This window comes from Somniosus microcephalus, unplaced genomic scaffold, assembly GCF_052327205.1.
Source record: "Somniosus microcephalus isolate GS21.2 unplaced genomic scaffold, FLI_Smic_1.0 unresolved_chr1, whole genome shotgun sequence".
Taxonomy (NCBI): domain Eukaryota; kingdom Metazoa; phylum Chordata; class Chondrichthyes; order Squaliformes; family Somniosidae; genus Somniosus; species Somniosus microcephalus.
Genome location: NW_028225179.1, coordinates 157,257,799 through 157,283,538, shown reverse-complemented (window position 1 = coordinate 157,283,538; position 25,740 = coordinate 157,257,799). Strand labels below are relative to the sequence as shown.

The 25,740-nt window shown below is 46.8% G+C and overlaps 1 protein-coding gene, 1 non-coding gene and 2 pseudogenes across 2 annotated transcripts in view; 2 read left to right on the top strand and 2 right to left on the bottom strand.

Annotated features, from left to right (window-relative positions):
• The window catches only part of LOC147096328 (E3 ubiquitin-protein ligase TRIM69-like), a 240,911-nt gene that overhangs the window by 135,175 nt on the left and 79,996 nt on the right, over positions 1 to 25,740 (bottom strand).
• Positions 1 to 25,740, top strand: part of LOC147096329 (nuclear factor 7, ovary-like) — a 71,930-nt pseudogene that overhangs the window by 43,035 nt on the left and 3,155 nt on the right.
• Positions 1,696 to 3,238, top strand: LOC147096331 (E3 ubiquitin-protein ligase TRIM39 pseudogene; annotated as a pseudogene).
• trnav-uac (transfer RNA valine (anticodon UAC)) lies at positions 16,226 to 16,298 on the bottom strand. Its single transcript has one exon. It is a non-coding gene; the product is annotated as a tRNA-Val (tRNA).

The window sequence follows — 25,740 nt, the reverse complement described above, 5'->3', positions numbered from 1 at the left end:
AAATCCATGTTGACTTTGTCTGATCCTGTCACTGTTTTCCAAGTGCTCTGCTATTACATCTTTTACAATGGACTCTGGCATTTTCCCCACTACCGATGTCAGGCTTACTGGTCTGTAATTCCCCGTTTTCTCTCTACCACCTTTTTTGAATAGTGGGGTAACATTAGCTACCCTCCAATCAATGGGTACTGTTCCAGAGTCTATCGAATTTAGGAAGATGACCAGCAATGCATCTACTATTTCTAGGGCCACTTCCTTAAGTACCCTAGGGTGTAGATTATCAGGCCCTGGGGATTTATCAGCCTTCAATCCTGTCAATTTCCCGAACACCATTTCCCTACAAATACTGATTTCATTCAATTCCTCCCTTTCATCAGACCCTATGTTCCCCGGCACCTCTGGGAGGTTATTTGTGTCCTCCTTTCTGAAGACAGAACCAAAGTATGTATTTAATTGGTCTGCCATTTCTTTGTTCCCCATTATAAATTCCTCTGATTCTGACTGCAGGGGACCTATGCTTGACTTCACCAATATTTTTCTCTTCACATATCTATAGATACCTTGTTTTGAAAGTTGATATATATCACATCCACCTCACTACCTTCATCAACTCTCCCCGTTACTTCATCAAATAACTCGATCACGTTAGTCAAACACGATTTGCCTTTAACAAATCCGTGCTGACCTTCATTTACTCACCCATACTTTCCCAAACGCTGATTAATTTTGTCCCAGATTATTGTCTCTACAACTTTCCCCACCACTGACCTTAGGCTGACTGGCCTGTAGTTGCCAGGTTTAGCCCTCTCCCCTTTTTAAAAGGGCGGTGTAACATTTGCAATCCTCCGGTCCTCTGGCACCACCCCCAGATCTAAGGAGCATTGGAAGATTGTGGCCAGAACCTCCGCAATTTCCCCCCTCACTTCCCCCAGTAACATAGGATGCATCCCATCCAGACCGGGGACTTTTCTACTTTGAGGAACACACACACACACATCTACCCATATACACCCAGTCCCACAGAGTGACTTCCCTCAGTGAGTAATCTGGTAAGGAGTATGGAATGTGTTCAACCCCCAGGTATTTTAACCCCAGTTTGTGGTGCATTAAACTGGGAACATTATTTAGTTGTACATTGAGGCTCCAGTTCCAGCTTTTGTTCATTTTAGTATTTATATCCCCACAGAATCCCACAGTGCGGAGGCGGGTGTAATGTTTGATATTTTCAGAAGCTGTGACCTCCCTCCATGGAGGTCCCGGTGTTTTCTGCTGTTGTCAGATCCTCGATTCCTCCCCTCAGGGCGGCTCTTTTCTCGAATTGAGAAACAAAAAAATCAGTCAGAAAGGGGGATCTCGGTGAGAACATCTCCCCCGATCCCCGGCCAGTCTCTCCCCCCGATCCCCGGCCAGTCTCTCCCCGATCCCCGGCCACTCTCTCCCACCGATCCCCGGCCAGTCTCTCCCCGATCCCCGGCCAGTCTCTCCCCCGATCTCCGGCGAGTCTCTCCCCCCCCCGATCCCCGGCCAGTCTCTCCCCCGATCTCCGGCGAGTCTCTCCCCCCGATCCCCGGCCAGTCTCTCCCCGCCGATCCCCGGCCAGTCTCCCCCCCCGATCCCCGGCCAGTTTCTCCCCCCGATCCCCGGCCAGTCTCTCCCCCGATCCCCGGCCAGTCTCTCTAATCCCGGGTGAATCTCTCTAATTCTCTGCTTTTTCTCCCAGTCTCTGTGACCCTGGATGTGGAAACAGTGAGTCCATGGCTCGAGATATCTGAGGATCTGAAGAGTGTAAAACGGACCCGGACCGAGAGGAATCTCCCTGACACCGGGAAGAGGTTTACAGTCTGTTCCTGTGTGCTGGGATCGGAGGGATTCACATCGGGGAGACATTACTGGGAGGTGGATGTGGCGGGGAATCGGGTCTGGAGTCTGGGAGTAGCCGCAGAGTCTCTGGAAAGGAAGGATTGGGTCAGCGAGAGCCCAGAGACTGGAGTCTGGACCATTGAGCGGGCTGGTGATGGGTTTTATGTAAACTCCTCCCCTCAATCCCCTCTCCCCGCCGGTCTGATCCCCTGGAAGGTGGGAGTTTATCTCAGTTATGAGTCCGGGACAGTTTCATTTTACAGCGTGGACACCAAGTCCCATCTCCACACCTTCACTGGGAATAAATTCACGGGGAAACTTTATCCTTTCTTCTGGACTGGGGATGTGAACAACAAATGGCTGAGAATCTGCTCCGGCTCCGATCCGGGTCTGTAAAAGGGGCGGGGCCTCAGGCCAGCCCGCATCATCCATGACGTCACAGTGACTTGACCCCGCGCCATTCGGGTCAGGAGCAGAGGTCAGAGGTCAGGAGTTGGAAAATGTAATTTCCAAATTACACATTGTAAAATCCCAATGAGACTGTAAATACAACCAACAAAAATATAAAATGTGAGAAGAAAGAAAGACTTACATTTCTGTAGCGCCTTTCACGACCACCGGGCTTCCCAAAGCGCTTTACAGCCAATGAAGTACTTTTTGGAGTGTAGTCACTGTTGTAATGTGGGAAATGCGGCAGCCAATCTGTGCACAGCAAGCTCCCACAGACAGTAATGTGATAATGACCAGATAATCTGTTTTTTGTTACGCTAATTGAGGGATAAATATTGGCCAAGACACCGGGGAAAACTCAAACACAAAAGCAAAATACTGCAGATGCTGAAAATCTGAAATAAAAAGAGAAAATGCTGGAAATACTCAGCAGGTCAGGCAGCATCTGTGGAGAGAGAAACAGAGTTAACGCTTCAGGTCGATGACCCTTCGTCAGAACTCTTCTCTGAAATAGTGCCTTGGGATCTTTTACATCCACCCGAGAGAGCAGACTGGGCCTTGGTTTAAGGTCGCATCGAAAAGACACCTCCGACAGTGCGGCGCTCGCTCAGTACTGCACTGGAGTGTCAGCCTAGATTGTTGTGCTCATGTGTCTGGAGTGGGACTTGAACCCACAACTTTCTGACTCAGGAAGCGAGAGTGCGACCAACTGAGCCACTGGCTGACACTGTAATAAAAACAAAGACTAAAATAAAAAGTAAAACCGACAGCAACTCCATCCCAGCCCTTTCTCATCACTGCCCCACTCCTTTATATTAAAAAGCAGGTATAAGTTGTGCTCTCAAAACGAGGACATTCCTCAGTTCATCAGCACCATTAGCGATGAGAAATACACAAACTATCTCTCTTCAAGATGATGGGGAGTTTGCAAATCTTCGGTTTAACGGGCTGAATGTTCACTTTTACTGCGGTGCGGGCTGTAAAACGGGCGGCCGATCCGCTAACGCCTGTTGTGGTAAAAGTGAAAATTCACCCCAGAGTGTTTGACGTTCCCCTGCAGTTGATTGTAGTGCCACTTTCAGCCAGGAGATGGTGATGGCGAGCTGTACAAAGAGCTGTAAAGTTTTACAGTGCAGTATCGCCACCTGCTGGTGGAAACCGGTACTGAGGGAATATCAAAAACTGCAAATGCTGAAACACTCGGCTGATCAGACAATTCAGGCAGGACCTTCCTTCAGAACTGAAAGATAATGGGATCAGAAAAAAGAATGGAAAATAAACACGAGCCTAGAATTCCCTCTTCCGTGCTCCTGGCACACACCGAGTCCCTGTCGGGAAAATCCGCATTCACGGTCTGTCCAATGTTCCAAAAAGCACAGGTTGGGATTGTGGAATTTCCCAATATGGGCTCTTGCTGTGTGTCAGGAGAGCGGAATTCCAAAATCTGGGCCTGTATTCCGAGTACAGAGAGGAGATTAATCAGTTAAAAAATCTCTGAAGTGGGTGCTGAAGACATGAAATTTATTTCCAGAGGGTGCCTGGGAGATACTTTGGTCAAAAGTGAATGGAAACTAGTTACTGGATTATCCTAGGCAGCGCCCTAGGTATGTGTCAGACCGTTACTTCACCCCTTGGTCCTGGATTTGAATCAAACAACAACAACAAATTGCATTTATATAGCACCTTAAACATAGTAAAATGACCCAAGGCGCTTCACAGGAATGTTATCAAACCAAATCTGATACTGAGCTTGGTCAAAGAGGTAGGTTTAATGTAATGTCCATGTAATGTAATTAGCGCCACAGTCACTCGGAGGAATGTCAGGGTTCGATGAACAGACTGGGACTATCTTCTTGTTCAGTATTACTTCTTTGTACTGGATGTTTAATGCATAATAAACCTGTTTTCCTGATACACAATATACCTGGACCCAGAGTGCTTTGTGTAGTCAAGGAGAAATTATTCTTAAAAACTTTTAAAAGCTACATCATCCCTCAGTCTTCTCTTATCTAGAGAAAAGAGCCCCAGCCTGGGTGCTCTCCAGTGACTCCTCCCCATAAGCTGGAGAGAAATCTTTTTTACAATCCTCAGTGCATTGAGAAATATTGTGGTGTTCAACTTATTTTTTTCATGAGTAAGCTCTGTCACTCTAGTGAGGCAAATTTAGTTGCCCCCTTTTCGCCCGCCCCTCCAGTGCCACACATCTGTTCCCAGCTGATGGGGCTCACTGGCAAACTGTTCCTACCGGATATAAAACACAAAGTGCCGGCAGTGCATGGCAGACCGGTCAGTATCTGTAAAGAGAAAAGAGACGATTGATGGTTTGAATGTGAATCTTTTCATCAGAACTCGTGATGAGGCGTTATACACCTGAAACACCTTTTCCAATTCAGGTTTATTGTATTAGTAGATTCTGTTTTTTATATTATTGTTCACACCCGGTCTCTGCTAATACGGAAATGTAAACTGCTTCGAGCAGATACAGAAGAAGAGACCACCTTTGTTTCATTTTTTTACCTCACTGCCTGTGCTGGGACGCGTCTTGGCTCTGATGTGAGCACCCTGCTTCTGCTGGGATGCTGATTGCCTCTGCTGTGTGCTTCATGCATCTGCTGGAATACATCCTGGTTCTGCTGGGAAACCCCATGCCGCTGTGTGATTGATGCTCCTTTCCTCTCTTCTTTACCTGCCTCTGTTGGCCTGAGTAAGATCTGGATCTCAATGTGTGGCCAACAACAGTGCCCGTGAACTTTCTTCCACTACATCCACGGGTATCTTGCTCCTGACAGGCCAGTAAGCAGCGCCTGAACTTCCTGCTTTAGAGTTTTTGTCTGAAACATTTTTGTTCTTTTCGTTCGCTTTGTTTGTATTGTTAGATTAATGAATGTAATAAACATGGTGAGACTGCTCTGAAACCACGTGATCGCTGGCTGGATGCAAATTCATTACGAACATAAAAAATCAATGAAGGAATTCTGGGGATAAATTGGTTTTGGGCGGTAGTTCAAAATGTCCAGCTAAGTCCAAAATGAGGTGTGAACTGCAGGAATAAACACAGGAAATGCTGGAAATCCTCAGCAGGTCAGGCAGCATGTGTAGGGAGAGAAACCGAGTTTCAGGTCGATGAGCCTTGGTCAGAACTGCAGGAAGCCGGTGAGCTCGCTGCCTGTAATGTGGCTCCACAGCCGGAAGGTGGCGCTCCATGGCCGTGACTCCGGTGGATTCCCGCGGTCCGGCTCACTCGAGCTGCTTTCCCACCGCGGCCATTGGCCACACTTCCCCAAGGCCCGCCAGCTTCACTCGCTCTCAGAAGGAACCGCATGAAGGTTCCGTCAATGACCAATTCCTGAGTCTGTTCCGCGACCCGTCTGCGTGCGATTCACAGGCTGAAATAGAAGAGCCCGTGTCCAGTGACAATGACCTGGTCATTGGCCGGAGAGCCTGTCACTCAGTGAGGGGGCGGGTCTCTCCCGGGTGAAGTGGATTGGCCGGAGAGCCTGTCACTCAGTGAGGGGGCGGGTCTCTCCCGGGGGAAGCAGATTGGCCGGAGAGACTGTCACTCAGTGAGGGGGCGTGTCTCTCCCCGGGGGAAGTCGATTGGCCGGAGAGCCTGTCACTCAGTCAGGGGGCGGGTCTCTCCCGGTGGAAGTGGATTGGCCGGAGAGCCTGTCACTCAGTGAGGGGGCGGGTCTCTCCCGGGGGAAGCGGATTGGCCGGAGAGCCTGTCACTCAGTGAGGGGGCGGGTCTCTTCCGGGGAAAGTGGATTGGCCGGAGAGCCTGTCACTCAGTTAGGGGGCGGGTCTCTCCCGGGGGAAGCGGATTGGCCGGAGAGGCTGTCACTCAGTGAGGGGGCGGGTCTCTCTCGGGGGAAGCGGATTGGCCGGAGAGCCTGTCACTCAGTGAGGGGGGCGGGTCTCTCCCGGGGGAAGCGGATTGGCCGGAGAGCCTGTCACTCAGTGAGGGGGCGGGTCTCTCGCGGGGGAAGTGGATTGGCCGGAGAGCCTGTCACTCAGTGAGGGGGCGTGTCCAGTGACAATGACCTGGTCAATAGTCAGTTCCAACCCTCAGCTTATCAGCTCCGTCTCATTTTAATCGGGGTTTCACTGCGGAGCAGAGGAGCGCTGCAGAGTGAGTGAAGGCGGCTGGAGAGCGGGGAGGGGGGAGCTCGGGAAACGCCTCAGAGCCCCGGGACAGACCGGCTTTAGAAAGACCCAGAGTCCAAATTCACCGGTGGAGGGTCCGGGGGACACTCGGGGACATTTCCCGATAGTCAGTCCGCCTCTGAGGGCAAGTCCGCGGGCCGGATGAACCTGTTCCAGGGTCTGATCCGACACCCTGCTGTAAACAGATGTTTCCTGTTACGATCCAGATGCTGTCACGTTTTTCCATTTGCTCCTCACAGCAGCGCACATCTGGGGCACTAACAGATACCTCAGTGGCAGTAATTTACTGACTGAATTCAATCTAGTCTCCTCCTACACTACTAAACTCTCTATAAACAGCAGATATTATCACACAGACCAGAGGTTTACAGATTGAAATAACTGAAATATTAGATAAAATTAAACAGTGGTGTGAGAAACTCACATTTGGCAAAGCCTAACGGTGCGATTTATATAAAAATATTTGCCAGGATAAAGTTACTCTCGGCTCAGTTGACACTGGTAAGATTATCTGGGGATGCAATATATAAACCAGTGTAGTTTAGCATCAAATCCCTGGGCTGGGACCTTCCACCCTCCCTCTGGCAATGAATGGACACAGCTGGGGTGAGTGGGTGGAAATGTGGCTCTGGGCGCAGTCCACCTATTTCACCGCCCATTGGATTTCCTGCCACAGACGGGCAGGCCCATTGAAATTATATTCAATGCACAGAATTACTTCAGTTTCAAATACAAAAACAAAATACTGTGGAAGCTGAAAATCTGAAATAATATCAGAAAATGCTGGAATTACTGAGCAGGTCAGGCGGCATCTGTGGAGACAGAAACAGAGTAAACGTTTCAGGTCTATGAGATTTCAAATATTGGGACTCGGTCTTCATTGGAATGTGACTGCTGAGCTGCATTAACCTTCTGTGCATTGCCGGGTATGTCCTGGGGACGGGGGATGCGATTTGGAGGGAGCGACAGTGATCGGGAGAGGGAGGGGGCAGTGATGGGGAGAGGGAGGGGGCAGTGATCAGGAGAGGGCAGTGATCGGGAGAGGGAGGGGGCAGTGATGGGGAGAGGGAGGGGGCAGTGATGGGGAGAGGGAGGGGGCAGTGATGGGGAGAGGGAGGGGCAGTGATCGGGAGAGGGAGGGGGCAGTGATCGGGAGAGGGCAGTGATGGGGAGAGGGAGGGGGCAGTGATGGGGAGAGGGAGGGGGCAGTGATGGGGAGAGGGAGGGGGCAGTGATGGGGAGAGGGAGGGGGCAGTGATGGGGAGAGGGAGGGGGCAGTGATCGGGAGAGGGAGGGGCAGTGATGGGGAAAGGGAGGGGGCAGTGATGGGGAGAGGGAGGGGGCAGTGATGGGGAGAGGGAGGGGGCAGTGATCGGGAGAGGGAGGGGCAGTGATGGGGAAAGGGAGGGGGCAGTGATCGGGAGAGGGAGGGGGCAGTGATCGGGAGAGGGAGGGGGCAGTGATCGGGAGAGGGAGGGGCAGTGATGGGGAGAGGGAGGGGGCAGTGATCGGGAGAGGGAGGGGCAGTGATGGGGAGAGGGAGGGACAGTGATGGGGAGAGGGGCAGTGATGGGGAGAGGCAGGGGCAGTGATCGGGAGAGGGAGGGGGCAGTGATCGGGAGAGGGAGGGGGCAGTGATGGGGAGAGGGAGGGGCAGTGATGGGGAGAGGGAGGGGTAGTGATGGGGAGAGGGAGGTGACAGTGATCGGGAGAGGGAGGGGCAGTGATCGGGAGAGGGAGGGGGCAGTGATCGGGAGAGGGCAGTGATGGGGAGAGGGAGGGGGCAGTGATCGGGAGAGGAAGGGGCAGTGATGGGGAGAGGGAGGGGGCAGTGATCGGGAGAGGGAGGGGCAGTGATCGGGAGAGGGAGGGGCAGTGATGGGGAGAGGGAGGGCAGTGTTTTGCAGAGCCAGGGGGCGGTCAGGATGTGCTGAGCAGGGCTGGCCCAGTCTCTGCAGTTGAGCTGGAACATAGGAACTTGGGGACAGGAGTGGGCCATTCAGCCCCTCGACCCTGATCGATCATTCAATGAGATTGTGATGAAATATGCCATTCATCAGGCACGCTGTATTCTCTAAGCTACACGGCCCTTTGAGCGGCTCAGCTTAGATTTCAAGGGCCCCCTCCCGTCAGTCGACCGCAATGTTTACTTCCTGAACATTGTGGACGAATACTCCAGTTTCCCATTCGCCTTCCCCTGCCCAGACATGACCAGCGCCACGGTCATTAAATGCCTCAACAGCCTGTTCTGCCTGTTCGGTATGCCGAGCTACATCCATACGGATAGGGGGGCGTCCTTCATGAGTGAAGAGCTATGCCAGTACATGCTGTCCAGGGGGATCGCCACGAGCCGTACCACCAGCTACAACCCCCAGGGTAACGGTCAGGTGGAGCAAGAGAACGGGACAGTATGGAAAGCAGTCACTCTAGCTCTAAGGACCAAGGGCCTCCCTACCTCCCGCTGGCAGGAAGTCCTCCCAGATGTGCTCCATTCGATACGGTCGCTACTGTGTACTGCCACTAATGCCACGCCTCATGAACGAATGTTTGTCTTTCCCTGGAAAGCCACCTCAGGCATATCCATGTCATCAAGACTCTCCACCCCAGGTCCGGTATTTGTACAAAGGCATGTGAGGGGCCACAAGACAGATCCTCTCATGGAGTCAGTGCACCTACTCCACGCCAACCCCCAATACGCGTATGTCCGGCACGCCGACGGAAGGGAGGACACTGTGTCCATAAAAGACGTCGCCCCAGCCGGTAACAACAACAACAACAACCATGACAACAACAGCAACAACGATCACAGCAACTCTTACCCACCCACTATTCTTTCATCACCCCCGGAAGAACATAGACCAATGGTGCCCCCACCAACTACCCATTCAACAACCCTGGCGGCGCCCCCGGCAGAGACCCAGGAGGCCACCGGGGACACCCAGCCGACACCCGCGGCACCACAACAGCTACGTCGGTCACAGAGGACTACCAAACCCCCGAACAGACTAAATCTGTAGAAGGGGTGAATGTGATGAAATATGCCATTCATCAGGCACGCTGTATTCTCTGTGTTTGATTGTGCCTGTGACTGTGACAAGCAGGGGAATTTAGTTTCAGTTCCACTTCCTTACCTGTATTGTATTGTGTGTAGGGCTCCGCCCATACCTGGCCCCTACTTAAGCAGACCCCAGTGTGTCTCACAGGCAGTACAGCAGATCTCTGGATGAGAGACACTTCTCCACTGTGTATTACTTTCTGAGTTAATAAAAGCCTTGCTTTGCTCCGTTAACATTGGGTCTCGGATTCATTGAGGCACATCAGAGATCATGGTTGTTCGGTATTCCATCTACTGCCTTGGGTCCATATCCTTTCATAACCTTGTTTAGCAAAAGTCTATCGGCCTCAGGAGTGAAATGATTAATTGAGCGAGCATCTACTACTGTTTGTGGGACAGAGTTCCACACTTCTACCTCCCCTTTCCATGAAGAAATGTTTCCTGACTTCTCTCCTGAATGGTTTGACACTCAGGTTACATCCCCTAGTCCTGGACTCCCCACCGGTGGAAACATTTTCTATCAATCGACCCAATCAATTCCTTTCAAAATCACAAAAACCTCAATCAAATCAGCCATGAACCTTCTATATTACAGGGAATGCCAGCCTAGTTTCTGTAATCTCTCCTCATCATTTAACCTTTGGGGCCCTGGTGAATCTCCGCTGCCCTCTTTCCAAGGCCAATATCTCCTTTCTAAGGTGCGCTGCCCACATAAGACTGGAGTCCTGTCTTATCAAAGCCATCAAACTTCCTCCACTTTATATTCTAGCCCTCTACTTATAAATGATCACATTCCATTAGCTGTTTGATTAATGTTTGTACCTGACCTGCGACATTTTAGTGATCTGTGTGCATGGACCCCTAAATCTCCTCGGACCTCCACTGCGGGAGATTCTGGTCAATTCACTTGTTAAGTTCTCCAGTAAAACTTATTTTCTTTATACGCAGTTACTGATTTGTTTATTAACACTGATACACAACATATATACAATTAGAATTAGCTTACAAGGTAAAGTAAACAGCTCAGCGAGAAGACTGATGGGAAAAGCACTGATCAGTTTGACATTTTATCGCAGTCGACTATAGCTGAATAAAACACAGTGAAAAAACAGGAAGTGACAGAAGTTGAAAAGAGAGGAGTTTAATAACTTGTGTAAACAAGGCACAGCTGGGGCTGGAATTCATGCAACCATAAAAACTCGACTGATAAGAAGGGGTCCGTGTGCCACAATAATATCTCTTGTAATCGGTGTTGTTCAGTGGACAGGAACAGAAGGTGAGGGACGGTGTGAGATCAGAGGAGGAGAAAGAGGGCCTATCAGGGGAGGGAGAGAAATTGTGTGACAGATCCGAGGGACGCCCCATAGGTTTGAATTGAAAGAAATGGTTTAAGAAAGGGACACCAGCAGTGGTTAAATGTAGAAGAAGACAGGAGGGTTCATATAATTCTCAGAGACGTTCAGAGGCGAAAAAGGTCCTGACGCACGGCCAGACAACACTTACTGTGACTTTTTCCAAAGGGTTAAGCGGGGTAGTATAACTCTTAATTATACCTTGTAAACTGCTGATTAAGATACAGTCATGTTATTGTTTCTTGCTTGTGCTGAATAAATGTTTAACCACTGCCACCAATACGGGTCAATGTCGAATCATTTGGAATCAAAGATCTCACAAAGAGATTCTTGCAACTGTTCCAGCTTTTCACCATTTAAAAAACTCTGACCTGTAATTTTTTGGTCCAGAATTGATGACCTCATTGAAATCCATCTGCCACAGTTTTGTCCACTCACTTAATCTTTCAATGTCTCTTTGTAATTTTAAGTTCCCATCTACACGACTTACTACACCAACAATCTTTGCATCATTGACAGAGTTAGATAGATGGCTCTCTATTGTGTTATCCAAGGCATTACTAAATATAATGAATAGTCGAGGCCCCAGCACCGAACCTTGTGGTAAACCCGGAGTCTCCTCCTTCCAATTCGATTACATATCCTTTACCCTACAGTCTGTATTATCCCGCATAACCAATCTTGAAACCAGGTCAATAATTTGCCTTCAATTCCATGCACTCTCCTTTTTGCTAACAGTCTCTTATGTGGAACATTATCGAACGCCCTCTGATGTCCATATGAACTACATCCACACACATCCCCCTATCTACTTCTTTAGTTACTTTCTCAAAAAACCAATCAGCTCCGTTAGACATGGCCTACCCTTTACAAATTCATGTTGGCTCTCTCTACTCAGCTCAGAGTTCTCTAACTGCTCAGCCACTCTGTCCTTAATTATAGATTCCAATAACTTGCCCACAGCGGATTTTAGACGAACAGATCTAATATAAAGGGTGAGCTCCCAAATAACAGGCGCAGTGCAGTCTGGTCAACGTCAAACACTCCTTTCTTATTCAACAGAGGAAGAAGAGACATGAACGGGAATCAGACGCCACAAACGTTAATAAAGGCACAAATACGAGTAACACATACTTCCAAATCGTTTCACTGAAAAACTCTTTCACTTGGTGTAAAAGCTGACTGCGTTGAATCTGATTATGAGCACCGTGGGATATTTTGTTCACTATTGATTTTATGCTCTGTGAGCACCGAAGGAGAGGTTTCCGTAGTGTAGCGGTTATCACGTTTCCCTTACACAAGAAAGGTCCCCGGTTTGAGCCCTGGGAAACATTCCATTTCTCAGGATTTTATTCTGTGCAGTGACCAGTCCTGTTAATTTTAACAAAAGTTGCCCCAGATTTCTGCTTTCATAAACAATGAACATTTTAAACATGACTCCTAAAATAAGTTGTGTAAAATGAGATATGGGTAACAGATCATCACATACAAAGGGCAAAATGCATTATTGAAGTGTGTTTTGCCTTTCTTTCATTCTGCAAATTATGGTAATCGTTTATTTAATGGTGATTGTAAAAAATTCAACTGCAAGTCCAATAGTGGCGGCAAAATGAGGACTCGTTTGTGATTTGAACCGCGGATTTCTCGGAAATTTAAACAACCACCGAAGCGAAAATCGGACGCCGAGGACGCCAGTTCAAACCTAGCCGAGTGAGGAGGTAACCATTGTAAAACCATTTAGTATGTGGCTATTCTAGATGAGCTGTTAGGAGGTCAATGTATCCGGGCTGCAGGAGGACACCCCAGGCGCAGCAGAGGAGTCTCTGCATTAGTTCTGCGAGGAAACAGTATTTTTCCCTTCTCTCTTCCTCTTCTCTATATCCCTGTGTTTTGATTTCTATAGTTATTCCCACTGTCTCAGTTTCCTGAATCATAACACGGTGCTGTCATTTTTGGAGACGCACTTTCTATGTTACTTATTGAAAGGACACCCAGACGGACCGATTGAAACTGCAATTTGAATCCTGTCGCTGGCCCTGTGTTTTCCGATTAATCTGTGTTGTTCTGCTTCCACATTCTCAAAGAGAAAGTTCCGAGCCTCAATTTTTAAATAAAGTAAGGCCCACCTCTTCAAATAGAGAGACGCGAGCGGGAGATTCCCTAAATCAGCGCCAACATTCCCCAAATCCTCCTTAAAGTACCACAAGCCAAACTGTGTCCTATATGGGAAATATCATTGAGAATTACTTCACTCACTGTAATGCTGCCATTTGAATGGCATAATTCGCCTGATAATTCCCATTTTATTTATACTTAAACAAACATGTAAATTATTCCAGTTTTCATATTTACTAATCTTGAATGGGTAAAAGGTATTAAATTGCCTCCACCCACTTTCGAACCGTTGAGTTTTCCTGTGTTAGCGGAATGCGATAACCACTACACACCGGAAACCCTTCAGCACTCGGATGCACTGCAGCGACTCCATAGGATCAGGAGGAGGCCATTCAGCCCCTCGAGCCTGCGCCGGCATTCAATTAGATCAGGTCTGGTCTGTTTCTTCACTCCATCTACGCGCTTTGTTTCCGTAACCCGTAATCACCTTACCCAACAAAAATCTATCGACAATCTTGAGCCTGAAACCAGCTGCACTCCTGGATCCAGAGAGAAAAGGCTTGTTACTGACGGCCACCCTGCAGATCAATTAATTACATTTCTGAACTTCAGGGCTTCAGAGATTCCAGGGTTTAAAAGATGAAATGGGCCTCACTGTGGATCACTTTACTCTCACTGAAAGGTATCTGATTAGTGAAGTGAAATAAAGAACAATTAAGAAGCCGCTGTAGCCCTATTACCAGGAGAATAAACTACACACACATCTCTCTCATTTCCCAGTTCTAACGAAGGGTAATCGAATTGAGACATTCACTCTTTCTTTATCCACAGATACTGCCTGAACCTCTTGAGAATTTCCAACATTTTATGTTTCTATTTCACATTTATAGAATTTGCAGTAACTTTCTTCTCGTACTTGGAGTGAACCCGCTGGTTGTTCATCCACAGCATGTTTAATCAATAATGTTCCTGCCCAGGATCGAACCGGGAACTATTTCGCGAGTAAAACTAACGCGATATCCACTACACTACGGGAAGCACTTCGTGCACTACTTCAACAGAGGGGAACTGACCAGTGAACTCCCTCTGCTGATTGGTTCACCTTAAACAGCATCACACAATATAAAGGATGAGCTCACAAAACCAGCCGCAGTGCAGTCTGGTCAACGACAGCCCTCCTTTCTTATTCTACAGAGGAATCAGAGACATGAACGGCAGTCAGACGCCACAAACTTTAATTAAAGGCACAAATACGAGTAACACATACTTCCAAATCATTTCACTGAAACATTTTTCACTTGATGTAAAAGCTGACCGCGTTGAATCTGACAATGAGCACCATGGGATTTTTTCACTATTGGTTCCATACTCTGTGAGCAGTGAAGCGCAGTTTTCTGTAGTCTAACGGTTATCACGTTTGCTTTCCACGCGAAAAGTCTCAGGTTCGAACCCGGGTGGATACATTCCATTTGCTAGGATTTTATTCTGTGCAGTGACCAGTCCTGTTAATTTTAACAAAAGTTACCCCAGATTTCTGGTGTCATAAGCAACGAACATTTTAAATCGGACTCCTAAAATACAATGTGTAAAATGAGATATGGGTAACAGTTCATTACATACAAAGGACAAAATGCGTTATTGAAGTGTGTTTCGCCTTTCTGTCATTCTGTAACTTATGGTAACCAGTTATTTAATGGTGATTGTAAAAGATTCAACTGCAGTTCCAATTGTGGCCGCAACATGAGGGATCGTTTCTGATTTGAACTGCGGACGTCACGGAAATTTAAACAACCACCGAAGCGAAAATCGGACCCCGAGGACGCTGGTTCAAACCTAGCCGAGTGATGAGGTAACTATTGTATAACCATTTTCTGTATGTGTCTATTCTTAATGAGCTGTTAGGACGTTAATGTATCCGGGCTGCAGGAGGCCACCCCAGGCGCAGCAGAGGAGTCTCGCCATTAGATCTCCGTGGAGACAGTATTTTCCCCTCCTCTCTTCCTCTTGTCTATATCCCTGTGCTTTTATTTTCCTATTTATTCCCCCTGTCTCAATTTCTTGAAATATAACAAGGTGGGGACATTTTAAGAGACGTGATTTCTATGTTACTTATTGAAAGGACAGGCAGACGGACCGATTGAAACTGCAATTTGAATCCGGTCACTGACCCTGTGCTTTTCTATTAATCTGTGTTGTTCTGCTTCCACATTCTCAATGAGAAAGTTCCGAGCCTCAATTTTTAAATAAAATAAGTCCCACCTCTTCAAGGAGCGACACCCGAGCCGGCGATTCCCTAAATCAGCGCCAACATTCCTCAAATCCTCCTTACAGTACCGCAACCAAAACTGTGTCCTATATGGGAAATATCATTGAGAGTCACTTCACTCACTGTAACGCTGCCATTTGAATGGCATAATTCGCCTGTCAATGCGTATTTTATTTATATTGAACCAAACATGCAAATTATTCCAGTTTCATATTTCATACTTGAATGGAGAAAAGGCATTAAATTGCCTCCACCCACTTTCGAACTGTTAAATTTCCGTGTGTTGGCGGATTGCGATAAACACTACCCACCGGAAACTCTCCAGCACTCGGTGCATTGCAGCGACTCCATAGGAACAGGAGGAGGCCATTCAGCCCCTCGAGCCTGCTCCGTCATTCAATTAGATCAGGACTGGGCTGTATCTTCACTCCGTTTACCCGCTTTGTTTCTGTAACCCTTAATACCCTTAGCCAACGAAATTCTATCGACAGTAGCTCCAGTCTTGAGCCTAAACGCGCTCCTCTCCCGGATCCAGACAGAAAAGACTTCTTACTGACGACCAACCTGCAGATTAATGGATTACATTTCTGAACTTCAGGGCATCAGAGATTCCAGGGATTAAAAGGGAACACAAGATGAAATGGGCCTCACTGTGGGTCAGTTTTCGCTCACTGAAAGGTATCTGATTAGTGAAGTGAAATAAAGAACAATTAAAGAGTAAGAGAGAAGCCGCTGTAGCCCTATTGACAAGAGAATAATCTCACCAAACATCTCTCCCGCTTCCCAGTTCTAACGATGGGTAATTGACCTGAAAGGTTCACTCTGTATCTTTATCCACAGATACTGCCTGACCTCTTGATAATTTCCAGCATTTTCCGTTTATTATTTCAGATTTACAGCAATTTTCTTTGGTCAGTTGGAATAAACCCGCTGGTTGTTCATCCACAGCAAGTTTAAACATAATGTTCCCGCCCGGGCTCGAACCGGGGACCTTTCGCGTGTAAAGCGAACATGATAACCACTACACTACGGGAACCGCTGTAGGCCGACCTTCAACACCGGGGAACTGACCAGTGAACTCCCTCTGTGCTGATTGGTTCACCTTAAACAGCATCACTCAATATAAAGGATGAGCTCACAAAACCAGCCGCAGTGCAGTCTGGTCAACGACAGCCCTCCTTTCTTTATCACCAGAGGAAGAACAGACATGAGCGGGAGTCAGACGCCACAACATTTAATTAGAGGCACAAATACCAGTAACACATACTTCCACATCATTTCACTAAAACATTCTTTCACTTGATGTAAACGTTGACTGCATTGAATCTGAAAATAAGCACCGTGTGATATTTAGTTCACTATTGATTCTATTCTGTGCGAGCAGTGACGCAGAGGTTTTCGGAGTGTAGCGGTTGTCACTTTCGCCTCAGACGCGACAAGTACCCGGTTCGGCCTCTGGCGGAAAAGTTACATTCACCAGCATTTTATGCTGTACAGTGACCAATCCTGTTAATTTAAAAAAAGGTTGCCCCAGATTTCTGCTTCCATAAGCAATGAATATTTTAAACGAGGTTCCTAAAATACAACGTACAAAATGAAATATGGTTAACAGTTCATTACTTACAAAGGGCAAAATGCGTTATTGAAGTGTGTTTCGCCTTTCTTTCATTCTGTAATTTAAGGTAACCGGTTATTTAATGGTGATTACAAAAGATTCAACTGCAAGTCCAATAGTGGCGGCAAAACGAGCGCTGGTTTGTGATTTGAACCGCGGACTTCTCGGAAATTTAAACAACCACCGAAGCGAAAATCAGACCCCGAGGACGCTGGTTCAAACCTAGCCGAGTGATGAGGTAACTATTGATAAAACAATTTGTGTGTCTGGCTATTATTGATGATCAGAGCACCTGAGACCGAGACAGTGCCTTTGCCTTTTCGACCTGTCTTCTGAAGCGCCGCCCGGTCCCAGTCCTACAGTTAATGAGCTGTTAGGACGTTAATGTATCCGGGCTGCAGGAGGCCGCCCCAGGCGCAGCAGAGGAGTCTCGCCATTAGTTCTGCGAGGAAACAGTATTTTCCCTTCTCTCTTCCTCTTCTCTATATCCCTGTGCTTTTGTTTCTCTATTTGTACTCCCGTCTCAGTTTCCCGAATCATAACATGGCGGGGATATTTTTAGAGACGCGCTTTTATATAACTTATTGAAAGGACACACACTTTTGGACCGATTGAAACTGCAGTTTGAATCCTGTCGCTGACCCTGTGTTTTCCTGTTAATCTTTATTGTTCTGCTTCCACATTCTCAATGAGAAAGTTCCCAGCCTCAATTTTTAAATAAAACATGACCGACCTCTTTAGTAAGCGACACGCGAGGGGAGAGTCCCTAAATCAGCGACAACTTTCCCCAAATCCTCCTTACAGTACCGCTATTTGTGTCCTATATGGGAAATATCATTGATAATTACTTCACTCACTGTAACGCTGCCATTTGAAAGGTCTAAGTCGCCTGTCAATGCGTCTTTTATTTATACTGAACCAAACATGAAAATTATTCCAGTTTTCATATTTACTAAACTTGAATGGAGAAAAGGCAGTAAATTGCTTCCACCCACTTTAGAACCGTTGAGTTTTCGTGTGTTAGCGGAATGCGATAACCACTACACACAGGAAAATCTCCAGCACTCGGGTCCATTGCATTGCATCGACTCCATAGGAACAGGAGGAGGCCATTCAGCCCCTCGTACCTGCTCCGTCATTCAATTAGATCAGGACTGGTCTGTATCTTCACTCCATTTACCCGCTTTGTTTCCGTAACCCTTAATACCCTTAGCCAACAAAAATCTATCGACAGTAGCTCCAGTCTTGAGCCTAAACGCGCTCCTCTCCCGGATCCAGACAGAAAAGGCTTCTTACTGACGGCCACCCTGCAGATTAATGGATTACATTTCTGAACTTCAGGGCATCAGAGATTCCAGGGATTAAAAGGGAACACAAGATGAAATGGGCCTCACTGTGGGTCAGTTTTCGCTCACTCAAAAGTATCTGATTAGTGAAGTGAAATAAAGAAAAATTAAAGAGTAAGAAAGAAGCCGCTGTAGCCCTATTGACAAGAGAATAATCTCACCATACATCTCTCCCGCTTCCCAGTTCTAACGATGGGTAATTGACCTGAAATGTTCACTCTGTATCTTTATCCACAGATACTGCCTGACATCTTGATATTTTCCGTTTATTTTTTCAGATTTACAGCATTTGCAGTAATTTTCTTTTGTCATTTGGAATAAACCCGCTGGTTGTTCATCCACAGCAAGTTTAAACATAATATTCCCGCCCGGGCTCGAACCGGAGACTTTTCGCGTGTAAAGCGATCCTGATAACCACTACACTACGGGAACCGCTGTAGGCCGACCTTTAACACCGGGGAACTGACCCGTGAACTCCCTCTGTGCTGATTGGTTCACCTTAAACAGCATCACTCAATATAAAGGATGAGCTCACAAAATCAGCCGCAGTGCAGTCTGGTCAACGACAGCCCTCCTTTCTTTATCACCAGAGGAAGAACAGACATGAACGGGAGTCAGACGCCACAACATTTAATTAGAGGCACAAATACGAGTAACACATACTTCCACATCATTTCACTAAAACATTCTTTCACTTGATGTAAACGTTGACTGCATTGAATCTGAAAATGAGCACCGTGTGATATTTTGTTCACTATTGATTCTATTCTGTGCGAGCAGTGATGCAGAGGTTTTCGTAGTGTAGCGGTTGTCACTTTCGCGACAAGTACGCGATTCGACCCTTGGCGTAAAAGTTACATTCGCCAGCATTTTATGCTGTGCAGTGACCAATTCTGTTAATTAAAAAAAAAGTTGCCCCAGATTTCTGTTTTCATAAGCAATGAATATTTTAAACGAGGTTCCTAAAATACAATGTGTAAAATGAAATATGGTTAACAGTTCATTACTTACAAAGGGCAAAATGCGTTATTGAAGTGTGTTTTGCCTTTCTTTCATTCTGTAATTTAAGGTAACCGGTTATTTAATGGTGATTACAAAAGATTCAACTGCAAGTCCAATAGTGGCGGCAAAACGAGCGCTGGTTTGTGATTTGAACCGCGGACTTCTCGGAAATTTAAACAACCACCGAAGCGAAAATCAGACCCCGAGGACGCTGATTCAAACCTAGCCGAGTGAGGATCTAACCATTGATAAAACCACTTTGTGTGTGTGGCTACTATTGATCAGAGCACCTGAGACCGAGCCAGTGTCTTTGCCTTTTCGACCTGTCTTCTGAAGCGCCGCCCGGTCCCAGTCCTACAGTTAATGAGCTGTTAGGACGTTAATGTATCCGGGCTGCAGGAGGCCGCCCCAGGCGCAGCAGAGGAGTCTCGGCATTAGTTCTGCGAGGAAACAGTATTTTCCCTTCTCTCTTCCTCTTCTCTATATCCATGTGCTTTTGTTTCTCTATTTCTACCCCCGTCTCAGTTTCCCGAATCATAACATGGCGGGGATATTTTTAGAGACGAGCTTTTTTATTACTTATTGAAAAGACACACAGACGGACCGGTTGAAACTGCAATTTGAATCCTGTCGCTGACCCTGTGCTTTTCTAATAATCTGTGTTGTTCTGCTTCCACATTCTCAATGAGAACGTTCCGAGCCTCAATTTTTAAATAAAATAAGACCCACATCTTATGTTAGCAACACGCGAGGGTAGATTCCCAAAGTCAACGCCAACATTCCCCAAATCCTCCTTACAGGACCGCAACCAAAACTGTGTCCTTTATGGGAAATATCATTGAGAATTACTTCACTCACTGTAACGCTGCCATTTAAATGGCATAATTCGCCTGTCAATGCCTATTTTATTTATACTGAACCAAACATGCAAATGATTCCAGTTTCATGTTTACTAAACTTGAATGGAGAAAAGGCATTAAATTGCTTCTACCCACTTTCGAACCGTTGAGTTTTCGTGTGTTAGCGGAATGCGATAACCACTATACACCGGAAACCCTTCAGCACTCGGATGCACTGCAGCGACTCCATAGGAACAGGAGGAGGCCATTCGGCACCTCGAGCCTGTAGCGCCATTCAGTTAGATCAGGGTTGATCTGTATCTTCACTCCATCTACCCGTTTTATTTCCGTAACCCTTAATACCCTTACCCAACAAAAATCTATCGACAGTGGCGACAATCTTGAGCCTGAAACCAGCTGCACTCCCGGATCCAGACAGAAAAGGCTTCTTACTGACGGCGCCCTGCAGATTAATGAATTACATTTCTGAACTTCAGGGCTTCAGAGATTCCAGGGTTTAAAAGGGAACACAAGATGAAATGGGCCTCACTGTGGGTCAGTTTTCTCTCACTCAAAGGTATCAGATTAGTGAAGTGAAATAAAGAACAATTAAAAAGCCTCTTTAGCCCAATTGACAGGAGAATAAACTCGCCGTACATCTCTCTCGTTTCCCAGTTCTAACGAAGGGTAATCGACCTGAAACGATCACTCTCTTTTTTTATCCACAGACACTGCCTGACCTCTTGAGAATTTCAAGCATTTTCCGTTTCTATTTCAGATTTGCAGCAGTTTTCTATTTTCATTTGGAATAAACCCGCTGGTTGTTCATCCACAGCAAATTTAATCATAATGTTCCCGGTCAGACACCAACCGGGAACCTTTCATGTGTAAAGCGATCGTGATAACCACTACACTGGGGGAACCGCTGTAGGCAGGCCTTCAACACCGGGGAACTGACCCGTGAACTCCCTCTGTGCTGATTGGTTCACCTTAAACAGCATCACTCAATATAAAGGATGAGCTCACAAAATCAGCCGCAGTGCAGTCTGGTCAACGACAGCCCTCCTTTCTTATTCAACAGAGGAAGAACAGACATGAACGGGAGTCAGACGCCACAAACTTTAATTAAAGGCACAAATACCAGTAACACATACTTCCAAATCGTTTCACTGAAAAATTATTTCGCTTCACACGCGAAAGAGCAAAATGCGTTATTGAAGTGTGTTTCGCCTTTCTTTCATTCTGCAAATTATGGTCATCGGTTCTTCATTGGTGATTGCAAAAGAAGCCTACTAATTTGGAGCTAGACGCGCTACCGTTGCGCCACGAGGTCTGGACAGCTTTCTGCACATATTCAGGTTGATATATATACATAAAGTATCATAGCTGGTCCCTGGTGGGCGACTGGCCCTCGCCCCGTTTCGATTCTCAATCAAGGAATTCATTTTGACAAAAGATTTGGGAAAAGTTCATTGCATAAAAAATAATTCAAGTCTGAGAGCCGACTAATAATTGCTTGAACCACAGTTAATGAACCATTAGTTTCTGTTACAGATTGAGCTTACAGACTCTCTTTGAGGGGCACTTGTTCCCGGTTTAATTTTACAAACTGGGTGAGACCGCTGATGGCGGGGAGACACGAGGAGACTCAGTGGCCCCACTGTGAGGGGGTGGAAGAGAACACGTTAGGGGTGTGAGGGGGAATCGGTGACATTTCTTGTAAAGGACAGCGGAGGAGAAGGACTGAGAGCATTCAGTGTGGGACAGAAGTTGTTTAAAGTGAGGCAACTCATTACCGATCAGCTCAGAGGGAGTTCACTCGGTCAGTTTCCCTTCTGCTAATAATATAGAGCCGGCGGTTCCCGCAATGTGGCGGTTATCACGTTCGAGCCCGGGTGGGACATAAATTGTTAAACTTGCTGTGGCGAACAGTCAGAGGAGAGTTTAATCTCCTGGAAAAGTGCAACATCGGCTTCTCCCTTATTCTTTAATTGCTCTTTATTTCACTTCACTAATCAGATAACTTTGAGTGAGAGAAAACTGATCCACACTGAGGCCCATTTCATCTTTTATTCCATTTTAAACACAGGAATCTCCGAATCCCTGAAGTTCACAAATGTAAATCATTGATCTGCAGGGTGGCCGTCAATAAGAAGACTTTTCTGTCTGGATCCGGGAGTTGAGCTTGTTTCAGGCTCAAGATTACAGCTACTGTCGATCGAGTTTTATTGGGTAAGGGTATTAAGGGTTATGGAAGCAAAGCGGGTAGATGGAGTGAAGATACAGACCAGACTGATTGAATGGTGGACCAGTCTCGAGGGGCTGAACAGCCTCCTCCTGTTCCTATGTAACAGGCTCGAGGGGCTGAATGGCCTCCTCCTTTTCCTATTGAGTTGTTACAATGCAGAGCACCCGAGTGCTGGAGGGTTTCCGGTGTGTAGTGGGGAGACACACGAAAACTCAATGGTTCGAAAGTGGGGTCTGCGTTCAAATTTAGTAAATATGAAAACTGGAATAATTTACATGTTTTTAAGTATAAATAAAAGACGCATTGAGAGGCGAATTATGCCATTCAAATGGCAAAGTTACAGCGAGTGAAGTAATTCATTCTCAATGATATTTCTCATATAGGACGCAGTTTGGGTTGCGGTACTGTAAGGAGGATTTGGGGAAAATTGGCGCTGATTTAGGGAATGACCCCCTCGCGTGTCGCTACTTGAAGAGGTGGGCCTTATTTTATTTAAAAACTGAGGCTCGGGACTTTGTGACTGAGAATGTGGAAGCAGAACAACACAGATTAATAGAAAAACCACAGGCCAGCGACAGGATTCAAATTGCAGTTTCAATCGGTCCGTCTGGGTGTCCTTTCAATAAGTAATAAAAAACCGCGTCTCTAAAAATATCCCCACCATGTTATGATGCAGGAAACTGAGACAGGGGAAATAAATAGAGAAATAAATGAACAGGTATGTAGACAAGAGGAAGAGAGAAGGGGAAATATACTTTTTCCACGCAGATCTAATGCCGAGACTCCTCTGCTGCGCCTGGGGCGGCCTCCTGCAGCCCGGATACATTAAGGTCCAAACAGCTCATTAACGGGCGGCGCTTCAGAAGACAGGTCGAAAAGGCAAAGACACTGTCTCGGCCTCAAATACTCTGCTCGTCAAGAATAGCCACACACAATAAATCGTTCTACAATGGTTATCTCTTATCTCCACTAATACCAGCCAATCCGCTCGTTGGTCTAGGGGTATGATTCTCGTTTCGGGGTTATTGTTTGAATTTTGCGAGAGATCCCGGACGAGCCCTAATTTAGCCCGCGGATTTTGAAATGCAGTTGAAACTGTTGCAAAGAAAGACTTGCATTAATAAGCGCTTTTCATGAACTCAGGGCATCCCAAAGCGCTTTACCACCATTGAAGTAACTTTGAAGTGTTGTAATGTGGGGAAAGATTTGCCCAAATCGCCCCCACCTGAATCTGAACTCTTTGTGAAGGAGTTCGGTGCAAAGAATCAGACGCCTCAATGACTTGGACTTTCTTTGAATGATCTCTGCCTCTAACTGCACTCGAGCTTAAAACAACACCTGGGCCGCCATCTCAGGGGAGCAGAGTGTGGTCGCTGTGCAGCGGTTAGCAAGACGGTGACGAGCTTGGGGCTGAGATGCGTCGCGTTCAATCTAGAAATTTCACCAAGGGCCAGACAAAAGATATGCTGAATGGAACTGTCCCTGTGAGCGATGGATTTAAGGGAACGGCGCTCCAAGCAAAGCTGGAAAACGCGCAGTGCACTAAAAGGGTTCCCAACATTAAATGTCAGAGTTATTAAGCATGCAATAAATAGTCATATCATTAACAACAGCATTTAGACAAATCCTTGCGAATTGTAGCTGGAGAACTCAAATACGTTATAGTTCCGAGTTCGATATACAAGTTCGTCAAACCTTTATCGGATTCTAAAGTATCTGTTCCAAACGTCACTTTTATATCTTATCCTTACCTCTTCTACGGGATAATTTGCACGTTTAGTAGTGTTACCTAACACAACTGCACAACTTCTGATGGAAGGTCATCGAACAGAACCGTTACCTCGGGTTCTCTCTCCACAAATGCTGCCTGAACTGCTGAGTCTTTCCAGCATTTTCTCTTATTACCCGACCTTGTTACCAGAATATCCCTTCCCTTATCTCCTAACCACACACCTTCCTTACATGTAGCTTTGTCCGAAAAACAGGCTCCTTTCGCACAACGCGATGTTCTGCTCCAAGCATTAATTGGAACAATACATTCTTAAGGATAACAACAACAAATTGCAACATCTCAAATGGATGTAGCTTCTCAAACGAATACAACGCCTCAAACTTACACAGAACCTGAAACTAATAAATGCCTAGAACTAATTCAGCACCTCAAACGAATACAGCCCCTCAAAAAATTACAGCTGCTCAAACTAAGTCATCACCTCATAGAGTCATTAGATTTATACAGCACAGGAAGAGGCCCTTCGGCCCATCGTGTCTGCACCGGCCACCAAGCCCTGTCTATTCTAATCCCATTTTCCAGCACTTGGTCCGTTGCCTTGTATGCTATGGGGTTTCAAGTGCTCATCTAAATGCTTCTTGAATGTTGCCATGGTGTGGAGATGCCGGAGTTGGACTGGGGTGGACAAATGTAAGAAGTCACACAACACCAGGTTATAGTCCAACAGCTTTATTTGAAATCACAAGCTTTCGGAGCGCTGCTCCTTCTTCAGGTGAAGTGGAGAAATGCATAAAGACACTGCTTATATAGTCAGAGAATCATGTCAGATGTTTACAGGTAACCTTTCCAACTGCCATTTATCACACCTCGGCAGAGAGATAATCACAGCAGTCAAAGGTGTGAATGGTGTTCAAACAGGTCAGTCAGGGAAACATTACATCAAAGAACAATGAGGTGGGGTCACAAGGGGTCAAATATTGCAGATGCTGGGGTCTGTATGAAAAACAAAAAAACAGACAAAAAACACACTGAAAGACGCCCTTGTAAGAACGGGATATGACGCTCGACTCGTCGATCGACAGTTCCGACGGGCCACAGCGAAAAATCGCATAGACCTCCTCAGAAGACAAACATGGGACACAACCAACAGAGTACCCTTCGTCGTCCAGTACTTCCCCGGAGCGGAGAAACTACGCCATGTTCTTCGCAGCCTTCAACATGTCATCGATGACGACGAACACCTCGCTAAGGCCATCCCCACGCCTCCACTACTTGCTTTCAAACAGCCGCCTAACCTCAAACAGACCATCATTCGCAGCAAATTACCCAGCTTTCAGGAGAACAGCGACCACAACACCACACAACCCTGCCACAGCAACCTCTGCAAGACATGCCAGATCATCAACACAGATACCATCATCACACGTGAGGACACCACCCACCAGGTACATGGTACATACTCATGTGACTCGGCCAACGTTGTCTACCTCATACATTGCAGGAAAGGATGCCCCGGAGCATGGTACATCGGCGAGACCATGCAGACACTGCGACAACGGATGAACGGACACCGCGCAACAATCACCAGGCAGGAGTGTTCCCTCCCAGTTGGGGAACACTTCAGCAGTCAAGGACATTCAGCCTCCGATCTTCGGGTAAGCATTCTCCAAGGTGGCCTTCGAGACACACGACAACG